We start from the raw sequence: 12839 nt of genomic DNA, 5'->3' as shown, positions 1-12839 counted from the left end.
AATTCTTTAAATGACAATATAATATTTTACCAATGTTTTCTAATTGTAATTATTTAATTTGTGGTGCTGACTTGACTGCCGGTTATTGAAGGGAAACGATTTCCTGAACATCAACGCCACAGTAAAACGCTGTTTTTGGATATAAATATGAACTTGATAGAACTGAAAATGCATGCATTGTCTAACACAATGTCCTAGGAGTGTCATCTGTTGGAGATTGTAAAAGGTTAGTACATCATTTTAGCTGATTTATGGTTTTGGTGACGCCTGTCTTTGAATTGGCACAACATTACACACAACTCTTGTAAATGTACTGTCCTAACATTCTCTAAATTTATGCTTTAGCCGTAAAACCTTTTTGAAATCGTAAAACGTGGTTAGATTAAGGAGATGTTTATCTTTCAAAGGGTGTAAAATAGTTGTATGTTTGAAAAATTTGAATTTTGACATTTATTTGGATTCAAATTTGCCGCTCTTGAAATGCACCTGCTGTTGATGGAGTGCACCACGGGTGGGACGCTTGCGTCCCACCTAGCCCATAGAGGTTAATAATTTAACAATTGTATTCATATTTACAGATGGCATACAAGTTTTATATTCAGGCACATGTTCGAGAATGCAATTTTGCCCAAAAATGCATTTTGATGAAAAAAAATGTTTATGTTCAAACAGCTCTCCTGTGAAGTCGTGACTTGCGACATACGCCTAGTTTCCTGAATCATGTCACAAATGTGCTAGCTGGGTATGTTGTTTTTCTGAATCAAAAACTATATAGGTCTCATTGTCACGGGTGTTATAGGGATTGGACCAACACGCAGTGGGAACGTATAAACTCATCTTCTTATTTTATTAAAGAAGGAAAAACAAAAGAAACACGTATACAAAAACAACAAACGACACTAAACAGTCCCGTCAGGTGCACGAACACAAAACAGGAAATAACTACCCACAAATCCCATAGAAAAAACACCCCTCTTAAATAGGACCTTCAATTAGAAGCAACGAGGAGCAGCTGCTTCCAATTGAAGGTCAACCCAATAAACACCACATAGAAATAGACATACTAGAACTAACATAGTAATAGACTAACAAGAAAATAGCCCAACAAACCCCGAAACACTCTAAACAAACACCCCCTGCCACGCCCTGACCAAACTACATTAACAAACAACCTCTTTTACTGGTCAGGGTGTGACACTCATACTGGATTTACTTGTAAAAAAAATTGTTAGTGAAGTATTCTGACTTATTCCTAGAAAACCAATAGCAATACAGTAACTCACATATTGTCTAGGTCAAAAGAAAAATGTAAATTACTAAATTGAAAGCTCTTTCCATGTAATCTTGGCATTTAAAAATGACATTGCTTTGATTGTGTAAAAACTTGTTTTAATAAGTACCCTTTTTTTTTTTTTTTGGCCCAAAAGGACATACCCAACTCTTACTGGTGGTAGCTCAGGACCTGAAGCAAGGATATGCATATTCTTGATACCATTTTAAAGGAAACACTTTGACAGACACTTTGACAGACACCAATCCCATACAGGATATCAGTATCGGCATTCACATTTCATGCTGTTGTCTTTTGCTTGCTTGTCCGAATACAACCAAATCAAAGGGTTGTCAAGGTTCTCTTATTGTCTCACCATTTTGCACAGATGCTCCTCCAAACTGGACATAGACATAATTGCACTCAGCAAATCTCAAATATAAAGGACAAAAAAGGAAGCTTGCAAGTAGTAGAAGGGAAGTAGCAGAACATCCATCTCTTCTATGTTTATACCAGAAGGGATACTTGAAAAGATGTGATGTTGACACAGGGGCGGGACTTGCGTTGCAAAACTCCTTCAATACTGCCCCTCAGTCTTCGCAAGAAAAGATCTGTCGGGTCTCAATTTCCATGTAGGAATTACAAGCGTATTACAAGGAACCGCCCTTTTGTGACAAATAACAACATTGCAACTTTGCACTCCACTCCATCAGCCCTGTTTGCATATTGTCTGTAGACCCCTTAATGCAAATAGCCCTGATGCTCCTCCATCTTTTTCCCCTTCACTGAGTCTGAGGTGCTAAAGGTGCTCCTTAAACTTGACCCAAACAAAAAAACATCTGGTCAGATGGTTTGATCTTTCTTCTTTAAGGTTGCAGCCCCTATCATCCATCACAAATGTTTTAACCTGTCTCTCTTCTCTGTGGATGTTCCGAGTGCTTGTAAGGCAGCCATGGTGTGCCCTTTGTTTAAAGGGGGAGATCAAGCTGATCCTAACTTTTATAAGCCAATTTCTATCTTTCCCTGTTTAGACCATTCCATTCTTGTGTGTCGGCTAAGGAGTATTTATGTTTCTGAGGTGTCTTTTGCCTGGTTTGCTAACTTCCTTTCTCAAAGAGTGCAATGTGTAGTCTGAACATCTACTGTCTCAGCCACTGCCTGTCACCAAGGGTCTACCCCAAGGCTTGATCCTAGGCCCCCGCTCTTCTCAATTTCCATCAACGGCGTAGCTCAGGCAGTAAGAAGCTCTAACATCCATTTATATGCAGATGATAGTCTTATACTCAGCTGGCCCCACCCTGGATTTAGTGTTAAAAGCTCTACAACAAAGCTTTTTTTGTGTCCAACAAATGTTCTCTGCCCTTAACCTTGTTCTGAACACCTCCATAAACAAAGGTCATGTGGTTCTGTATACCCGGCACAAGACCCACTGGTTGATGCTTATTTATAAAACCCTCTTAGGCCTCACTCACCCCTATCTGATATACCTACTGCAACCCTCATCCTCCACATACAGCACCAGTTCTGCCAGTCACATTCTGTTAAAGGTCCCCAAAGCACAGACCTCCCTGGGTCACTCTTCTTTTCAGTTCGCTGAAGCTAGCGACTGGAACAAGGTGCAAAAAACACTCAAACTGGACAGTTTTATCTCCATCTCTACATCTAAAGACTCAATCATTGAAATTCTTACAGGACACTTATGCCTGCTTCGCGTGATGTATTGGTGTCTCTACCTTTTTTCCCTTCGTGCTGTTGTCTATGCCTAGGAACGTTTGTACCATGTTCATGCTGCTACCATGTTGTGTTGCTGCCATGCTGTGTTGCTACCATGTTGTGATGTTGTCATATCACGTTGTATTGGAACAGTGATGTGTGCATATGTATTCACCCCCTTTGCTATGAAGCCCCTAAATAAGATCTGGTGCAACCAATTACCTTCAGAAGTCACATAATTAGTTTAAAAAAGTCCACCTGTGTGCAATCTAAGTGTCACATGATCAGTCACATGATCTCAGTATATATGCAACTGTTCTGAAAGGCCCCAGGGTCTGCAACACCACTAAGCAAGGGTCACCACCAAGCAAGCGGCACCATGAAGACCAAGGTGCTCTCCAAACAGGTCAGGGACAAAGTTGTGGAGAAGTACAGATCAGAACCAAATTCAAATTAAATAACTATAAATATAAAAATGTATTGAAATCACAAGTGCAAATCATCAAAATAAAGCTTAACTTGTTGTTAATCCAGCCACTGTGTCAGATTTCAAAAAGGCTTTACGGCGAAAGCAAACCATGCGATTATCTGAGGACAGCGCCCAAAACACAAATGCATAACAAATCATTTTCAACCAGGGAGTTGCGACACGAAAGTCACAAATAGCTATATAATATATGCCTTACCTTTGAATATCTTCTTCTGTTGGCACTCCAAAAGGTCCCAGTTACATTACAAATGGTCCTTTTTTTCGATAAAGTCCTTCTTTATATCCATAAAAACTCAGTTTAGCTGGCGTGTTTCAGTCAATAATCCACTCGGTTTCCCTCCTTCAAAATGCATACAAATTGAATCCCAAACGTTACCAATAAACTTATCCAAACAAGTCAATCAACGTTTGACGATAAAATTTAAGACGGAGAATCGTTATTGTCTTTACCGGAGAAAAAAAACTAAGAATGCGCTTTCATTCACGCGCTTGGAAACACTACAGCCAAAATGGGAGCCACCTAGAAAAACTACAATTTCTGTCTAATTTTTCCAAAAACCAGCCTGAACCTCTTTCTAAAGACTGTTGACATCTAGTGGAAGCCCTAGGAACAGCAATTGGGCACGATTTCACCCTATTATAAAAGTGCCAGCCATTGAAATTAGTGGTAGGATGAAATTCTTTTTTTTTTGGATGGTTTATCCTCTGGGTTTCGCCTGCCATATCAGTTCTGTTATACTCACAGACATTATTTTAACAGTTTTAGAAACTGTTAGTGTTTTCAGCAGGCAGTTTACTTTGGGCACGCTTTTCATCCAGACGTCAAAATACCGCCCCCTATCCCAAAGAAGTTAATCAGAGAGGCAACAAAGACACCAAAGATTACCCTGAAGGAGCTGCAAAGCTCCACAGCGGAGATTGGAGTATCTGTACATAGGACCACTTTAAGCCGTACACTCCACAGAGCTGGGCTTTACAGAAGAGTGGATAGAAAAAATCCATTGCTTAAAGAAAAAAATAAGCAAACAGGTTTGGTGTTTGCCAAAAAGGCATGTGGGAGACTCCCCAAATATATGGAAGAAGGTTCTTTGGTCAGATGAGACTAAAATTGAGGTTTTTGACCATCAAAGAAAACGCTATTTCTGGTGCAAACCCAACACCTCTCATCACCCTGAGAACATCATCCCCACAGTGAAGCATGGTGGTGGCAGCATCATGCTGTGGGGATGTTTTTCATCGGCAGAGACTGGGAAACTGGTCAGAATTGAAGGAATGATTGATGACGCTAAATACAGCAGGACAATGACCCTAAGCATACTGCTTAAGCAACACTCGTGTGGTTTAAGGGGAAACATTTAAATGCCTTGGAATGGCCTAGTCAAAGCCCAGACCTCAATCCAATTGAGAATCTGTGGTATGACTTAAAGATTGCTGTACACCAGCAGAACCCATCCAACTTTGAAGGAGCTAGAGCAGTTTTGCCTTGAAGAATGGGCAAAAATCCCAGTGGCTAGATGTGCCAAGTTTATATAGACATACCCCAAGAGACTCGCAGCTGTAATTAGTGCGAAAGGTGGCTCTACTAAATATTGACTTTGGGGTCGTGAATAATTATGCACTCCCAAGGTTTTTTGTCTTATTTCTTGTTTGTTTCACAATAAAAAATATTTTGCACCTTCAAAGTGGTAGGCATGTTGTGTAAATCAAATGATACAAACCCCCCAAAAATCTATTTTAATTCCATGTTGTAAGGAAACAAAATAGGAAAATGCCAAATGGGGTGATTACTTTTGCAAGCCACTGTAGGTGTTGGAGAGGGGTGGTGTTTTGGACAGTCTAGAGATGGAGTTGAGTCCTGACTGCCAATCTATAGGTGGTTCATCACCCCTTGATTCATCTTCTCCCCAGGATGGTTCATCACCTCTCGGGCCCCTCTCCCTAAAGCCCAGGCTCTTCTCACCAACACCCAACCCAATGTCCAGGTGCACCAGTGCTCTCTGCCCTGCAAATCCAACAACCTCCAGCCTATCTCCCCGACCCAATGGCCGGAAGATGAAGACAGCTGAGGATCCTTTGGACACTGACATTACGCACCAAATGGATGACTTAAAGAAACTGTAACAGTAGTTACAGAATCAGCAGCAGTGTCCAGCAAAGGGAGTCTACGATGTCATGGGACAATGGGTGGTGTCTATAGCTGCTGATTAACATCTCCCGTTTGTCTCACCCCAAAAACTGTTGTGTGCTTTTGAGGTCAGGGAGTTGAGGTTGATCGTCACAAACCATTTCTGTATGGATCTCACTTTTTTCACTGGGGCATTGTCATGCTGAAACAGAAAATGGCCTTTCCAAACTGTAAACTGTTTCCACAAAATTGGAAGCATCTGCAGGCAGCAAGAGCGAGCAGCTCTCAACTTGTTGTCACATGGAGCAGCTCACAGAAGAACGACATCACTAGCTGGTAGGGTAGGTAGGAAAGACGTTTCAACTTATGATATCTACTAGTAAATGCTAACTTAGGCAACAATGGATATGCAAACCAGGTATTGAAAAAGTTTGGTCTGAATTATTTTTTTGTTGGCTTTTTGCGATACACAATTCAGTCATCATACGCTGTTAGCATGAACACTTCTAAAGGCATTCCCAACAAACCTTCCCAATTAAATGTTTTCTGCAACGTAAACCTACCTAACATGATGATATCATGCTGATTTGTATCAATGGGGAGGGCATTTGTTTTGCTCAAATTGATTAAAGGGCAAGTACACCCTCCAAATGAATATATTTTCGATTTTTCCCAGACCTCAATAATGGTCTCCTGATGCGGTTTAGCATTGTTGTGGACTTAAAACATCACATTTTTGTGTTCAGTTTTTCTATAAAAAAAGTAGTGTGAACATCTGAAAAATCTGTAGGAATACCCATAGAAAACATAGAATTTGTCACACAGGGCGCATTTCCTTCACCGGGCAGGCCATTTGGAAAGATTTTGGCAAAATGTTGTATACTCACTTCTCCAGGCACCACTACACAACTGAGAGAGAGAGAGAGAGGGAGAGGGTGAAGGGGGGATGGGGAAAGAGAGGAGGGAGAGAGGGAGGTAGTGAGCTCATGGGCTCCTGAGTTATTCTGCAAAAAGATAAATGTAGATAAACATGCATTATTTCGCAAGGACTTACACAGGATAATAACCTCAACATCAAAACCTTGAATCCAGATCCAAATTCCATACCTAAAACCTTGATTTTGGACAAAATTGCCTGAATGGATTATTACTACCAAGGATTATCAAGAAAAATCTTCTAACAAACCAAAACCTGCAGAAGAAACACAGAGGAACCTGGAAATACCCTCCAACACAAAACTGAGTGAGTAATGTTCAGTCTGAACCTACTTCTGAAACCAAAAAGTAAAAGACAATAATCTCTAGGTAAGTTTGCTATATAAAAGCTTAAAAAATAAGCCTGCTAAGCTACTGACCTGGCTGCAATTCAATTAGCACTGAAGTGTGAAGTGAGAGGTGTGAAAAGTCTTGAGCCTAACAATGGCAGGAGAGTTTAACAGCCCTGTGCAAATGGGGTAGGATAAGAGAGGTAAGGCAATAAATAGGCCATGGTGGTGAAATAATTACAATACAGCAATTAAACACTGGAATGGTAGAATGTGCAGAAGATGAATGTGCAAGTAGAGATACTGGGGTGCAAAAGAGCAAGATAAATAAATAAATACAGTATGGGGAGGAGGTAGATTGGATGGGCTATTTACAGATGAGCTATGTACAGGTGCAGTGTTCTGTAAGCTGCTCTGACAGCTGGTGCTTAAAGCTAGTGAGGGAGGTAAGAGAGTATTGCTAATACTCAAGAGAGTATACTCAAGAGAGTATTAGCCCAGGGTGGAAACTCAGAATACTAGACATTTAGGAGATTGAAACAACCTCTGTCAACGTTTACAAGCCTGGGACAGTAATGGTGCAGGGCATCCTCATTCAGTTCCAGCAGGACTTTTACGGGTTCAAAGAGAGAGCACAGCAGGAAAAGCTCTCTGTGACGACTCCCCCATCCTGAGTGTGCCTGATCACACCTCTTCAAACTGTCCTGCAGACAAGGATAGTCACCCCCCCAACAATGAACACACCCAGGTCCCACAACTGCACTGCTCCTCCATCATTGAGAGGGATTAATTCACAGAGCTGGAAAGAGACATGGTGGAGAAATGTTTACATACAGTTGAAGTCGGAAGTTCTTCTGTACACACAATAGTACGCATGTATAAACATGTATAAACACCATGGGACCACACAGCCGTCATACCGCTCAGGAAGAAGACGCGTTCTGTATCCTAGAGATGAACGTACTTTGGTGCGAAAAGTGCAAAGCAATCCTAGAACAACAGCAAAGGACCCTGTGAAGATGCTGGAGGAAACAAGTACAAAAGTATCTATATCCACAGTAAAACGAGTCCTATATCGACATAACCTGAAAGGCCGCTCAGCAAGGAAGATGCCACTGCTCCAAAACCGCCATAAAAAAAGCCAGACTAGGGTTTGCAACTGCACATGGGGACAAAGATCTCACTTTCTGGAGAAAGGTCCTCTGGTCTGATAAAACAAAAATAGAACTGTTTGGCCATAATGACCATCGTTATGTTTGGAGGAAAAAGGGGGAGGCTTGCAAGCTGAAGAACACCATCCCAACCGTGAAGCACGGGGGTGGCAGCATCATGTTGTGGGGGTGCTTTGCTGCAGGAGAGACTGGTGCACTTCAAACTAGATGGCATCATGAGGGAGGAAAATGATGTGGATATATTGAAGCAACATCTCCAGACATCAGTCAAGAAGTTAAAGCTTGGTCGCAAATGGGTCTTCAAATGGACAATGACCCCAAGCATACTTCCAAAGGTGTGGCAAAAGTCAAGGTATTGGAGTGGCCATCACAACACACTGACCTCAATCCAATAGAAAATTTGTTGGCAGATTTGAAAGAGTGTGTGCGAGCAGGGAGGCCTGCAAACCTGACTTAGTTACACCAGCTCTGTCAGGAGGAATGGGCCAAAATTCACCTAAATTATTGTGGGAAGCTTGTGGAAGGCGACCAAAACGTTGGACCCAAGTTAAACAATTTAAAGGCAATGCTACTCAATACTAATTTTGTGTATGTAAACTTCTGACCCACTGGTAATGTGATGAAAGAAATAAAAGCTGAAATAAATCATTCTCTCTACTATTATTCTGACATTTCACATTCTTAAAATAAAGTGATCCTAACTGACTTAAGAAAGAGACTTTTTTACTAGGATTACATGTCAGGAATTGTGAAAAACTGTGTGTAAATGTATTTGGCTGAGGTGTATGTAAACTTCCGATTTCAACTGTAGGTGCCGCTATATGACTGTGTCATCAACTTGATAATATTTAACCCAAAAAAAACGAAGGAGAGCGATTGTAATCTCAATAAAGGCCAAAATAATATTTGTAAAGGCCAAAACAATTATTTCTGTTTTTAGAGGGAGAGAAACGCTGGGCCAATTGTGCGCCGCCCATAATGGCCAAAATTTAGCCCTGCTAATAGCCATAATGGCGCTGTACAACGTTACCATGTGTGTTTGAAAGAGTATTTTCCAGTAAGCAACAATTTGTTTACCTTCATTAGGCAACTTTGTTCCAATATTTCTGTAATTCACTGATATTTATTCCCATAGAAACTAAATAAACATCAGCATTTTGAAAGAGTATTTTTATCATTATTTTATTAATGAACGCATAAATATTTTGATGAAGAAATACTGTACTGCTGTTTTGAGTTAGAAATTTAACACTTCGGAGTACTTCACACCTACATTAGCCAGGCTATAAAGAGTCTATTGTCCTGCTAATCGGGCTACATGTGTTTGAAAACCTGTTTTCAAAATGCCACCAGCTGTCCATCACCACTGTGAATAAAAACACAGCATCTTGTTTACATTCTTTATTGTAACCACAATGTCACAAATAATTTGTATCTATCTTTACAATTACTTTTGGAGCTTGGATTCATTTGATTAATATCATGGTGTTTCTATTCCAAGGAAAACAAAAGGAGGGTGGGATGGAAAATATGGCACTGTACAACATGACAGTCGGGTGTACAGTACTGAGACCGGGGTTCAATTCCCAGACGGGGAGGAAGGACTAGGCTGTCCTTGTAAATAAGAATTTGTTTGTAACTGACTTGCCTACTTAAATAAAGGTTATACAAAGAGCATAATATTTATACACCCTAATTTTCTATTTCTAGTCTAACCAATACCCAAATGGAGATTCAGTGAAAATAAAAAAATAATTGATTTATCAAGACCAGTCCCCATGCTTGTCTCAGAGTGCGAAACGATGCTAAAATAGTTGTAGGCTATTGCTTCTAACTTCAAAATGCTCTTTAATAACCTGTTAGGGATAGGGGGCAGTATTTTCACGACCGGATAAAAAACATACCCGATTTAATCTGGTTACTACTCCTGCCCAGAAACTAGAATATGCATATAATTAGTAGATTTGGATAGAAAACACTCTAAAGTTTCTAAAACTGTTTGAATGGTGTCTGTGAGTATAACAGAACTCATATGGCAGGCCAAAACCTGAGAAGATTCTATACAGGAAGTGCCCTGTCTGACAATTTGTTCTCCTACTAGGGCATCTCTATCAAAAATACAGCATCTCTGCTGTAACGTGACATTTTCTAAGGCTTCCATTGGCTCTAGGAAGGCTCCAGAAAGTGGAATGAGAGCTCTCCAGTCTCTGGGCGAAAAACAGCAGGGGTTTTTGTGAGTGGTCCTGCTGCGAACAATGACACTGGAGCGCGCGTGCACGAGACGACTCCATGTTTTACTTTCAGTGTTTGAACGAATACAACGTCGCCCGGTTGGAATATTATCACTATTTTACGAGAAAAATCGCATAAAAAATTATTTTAAAACAGCGTTTGACATGCTTCGAAGTACGGTAATGGAATATTTTGATTTTTTTTGTCACGAAATGCGCCGGCGCGTCACCCTTCGGATAGTTACCTGAACGCATGAACAAAACGGAACTATTTCAATATAACTATGGATTATTTAGAACCAAAACAACATTTGGTGTTGAAGTAGAAGTCCTGGGAGTGCATTCTGTCGAAGAACAGCAAAGGTAATCCAATTTTTCTTATAGTAAATCTGAGTTTGGTGAGGGCCAAACTTGGTGGGTGTCAAAATAGCTAGCCGTGATGGCCGGGCTATGTACTCAGAATATTGCAAAATGTGCTTTCACCGAAAAGCTATTTTAAAATCGGACACCGCGATTGCATAAAGGAGTTCTGTATCTATAATTCTTAAAATAATTATGTATTTTGTGAACATTAATCGTGAGTAATTTAGTAAATTCACCGGAAGTTTGCGGTGGGTATGCTAGTTCTGACCATCACATGCTAATGTAAAAAGCTGTTTTTTGATATAAATATGAACTTGATTGAACAAAACATGCATGTATTGTATAACATAATGTCCTAGAAGTGTCATCTGATGAAAATCATCAAAGGTTAGTGCTGCATTTAGCTGTGGTTTTGGTTTTTGTGACATATATGCTTGCTTTGAATGTGTGAATGTGTGATTATTTTTGGGAGGGTACTCTCCTGACATAATCTAATGTTTTGCTTTCGCTGTAAAGCCTTTTTGAAATTGGACAGTGTAGTTAGATTAACGAGAGTCTTATCTTTAAAATGGTGTAAAATAGTCATATGTTTGAGAAATTGAAGTTATAGCATTTTTGAGGTGTTTGTATTTCGCGCCACGCTATACTATTTGATATTGGTGAGGCGTTCCGCTAGCGGAACATCTCCCTAAATAAGACCTACACCACTTTTAATAGCACATTACTCAACATTAGTGAGACTCATGTCGCCTACGGTAGGCGTACAGTATATCAAAAGATATGACGTGACTCTCTGCCAATAATTACACATAGAGGATTGGAGGATATTTCTGTAATTCAGTGATATTTATTCCCATTGTAATTCATTATGGATCCATATCTAAATAAACATAGACATTTTAAAATAGTATTTTTATCATAATTTTATTAATGAAAGCATAAAGATGCCATTATTAGTTACATTGTTTTAGTTTAAACTTGCAGACTGGCACTAAGAACTGAACAGCGGGAACATTTACCTAGTCAGTGCCATTATTAGAGCAATTCCCAAAATATATTTTGGTGATGATTTCCTTTTCAAATAACGTAGAATGAGCAAGAAAAATGCCATTCTTGAACATGGGGTGAGACATTTTTACTAATTTGTAAATAAAGTTAGTGTGTTATTTAGAATTATTTATTTCTGTTTTCAGAGGGAGAAAAAACAAAAACCTACAGTCATCTCATGGGTCTCCCAGTTGAGGCCTGCACCAGGTATTGAACCAGCATCTTTAGCAACACAGCTTGCACTGATATGCAGTGTCTAAGACTGTTGTGCCACTCAGGCACTGTACAAGGTGACTGGTCGGGAGTGGCCTACAGTATTACAGTAAGAGGAAAATAATCCTAACAAAATAAAATAATAAAAACCTTAGTGTAACAACAGTTTCTATTTAGGTTTATGTCGCCCATTCATTGTCAGAGACACAGAAGGACCCAAAAGTGTAATCAGTGCTCTAACTCCCCGTTGCGCTGGTCTGGAGCCATGAAGTGGTGACGCAAGGTACCGTACTAAATCACAAATTACCTCTAAATCCCGCTGCGTAAGCTCGCAACTTTTTAAAGGAGGAACCACTGTAGTATTAGTAACCATACATGAGGTCAAAATAAGCATGTGCGTAGTGATGTAATAAATTATCCATTTGAATTGAAATTAGTTTCATCAATTTAAATTATACTAATTTAATTATAATTCTATTCAAATTCTGCTTCCTGTGGGGTGTGGCCAATTAAAATTCAAGAACTGAAAACTAATGTAAAACTCATTTGCAACTAAATTCAGAATAGACCCTAACCCTGAGGTCAGTAGCTATGTAAAGTAATGTATTGACCTACACACTAATCTCCCACCCATTGAATGCAATGTATTCACTTATACATCATGTCCGAGACTCCTTTCTCTAGGCTTCAATAGTGTGAGGATAATCTCTCACTAATCTCTCACGTTTGAATGCTGAAACCATTCAAACCAAAGAGGGTTCGGAACTTTAATTAAAGCCAATTATCTCAGTCATCTTTTTGCATAAAACTTTTTTGCATAAAACTCTATAGTCCCAAGCTCTCAAAAAGCATCATGTTCCTTGACCCTTATCTTTTTGAAAATCATACCAAATTAACGCTTATATGCTGATACACACATTTCCTTAAAGGATAATCTGACTAGGGAAATA

This window comes from Salmo salar, chromosome ssa18 (assembly GCF_905237065.1).
Source record: "Salmo salar chromosome ssa18, Ssal_v3.1, whole genome shotgun sequence".
Lineage (NCBI taxonomy): Eukaryota > Metazoa > Chordata > Actinopteri > Salmoniformes > Salmonidae > Salmo > Salmo salar.
Note: the sequence above shows the minus strand (reverse complement) of the source record.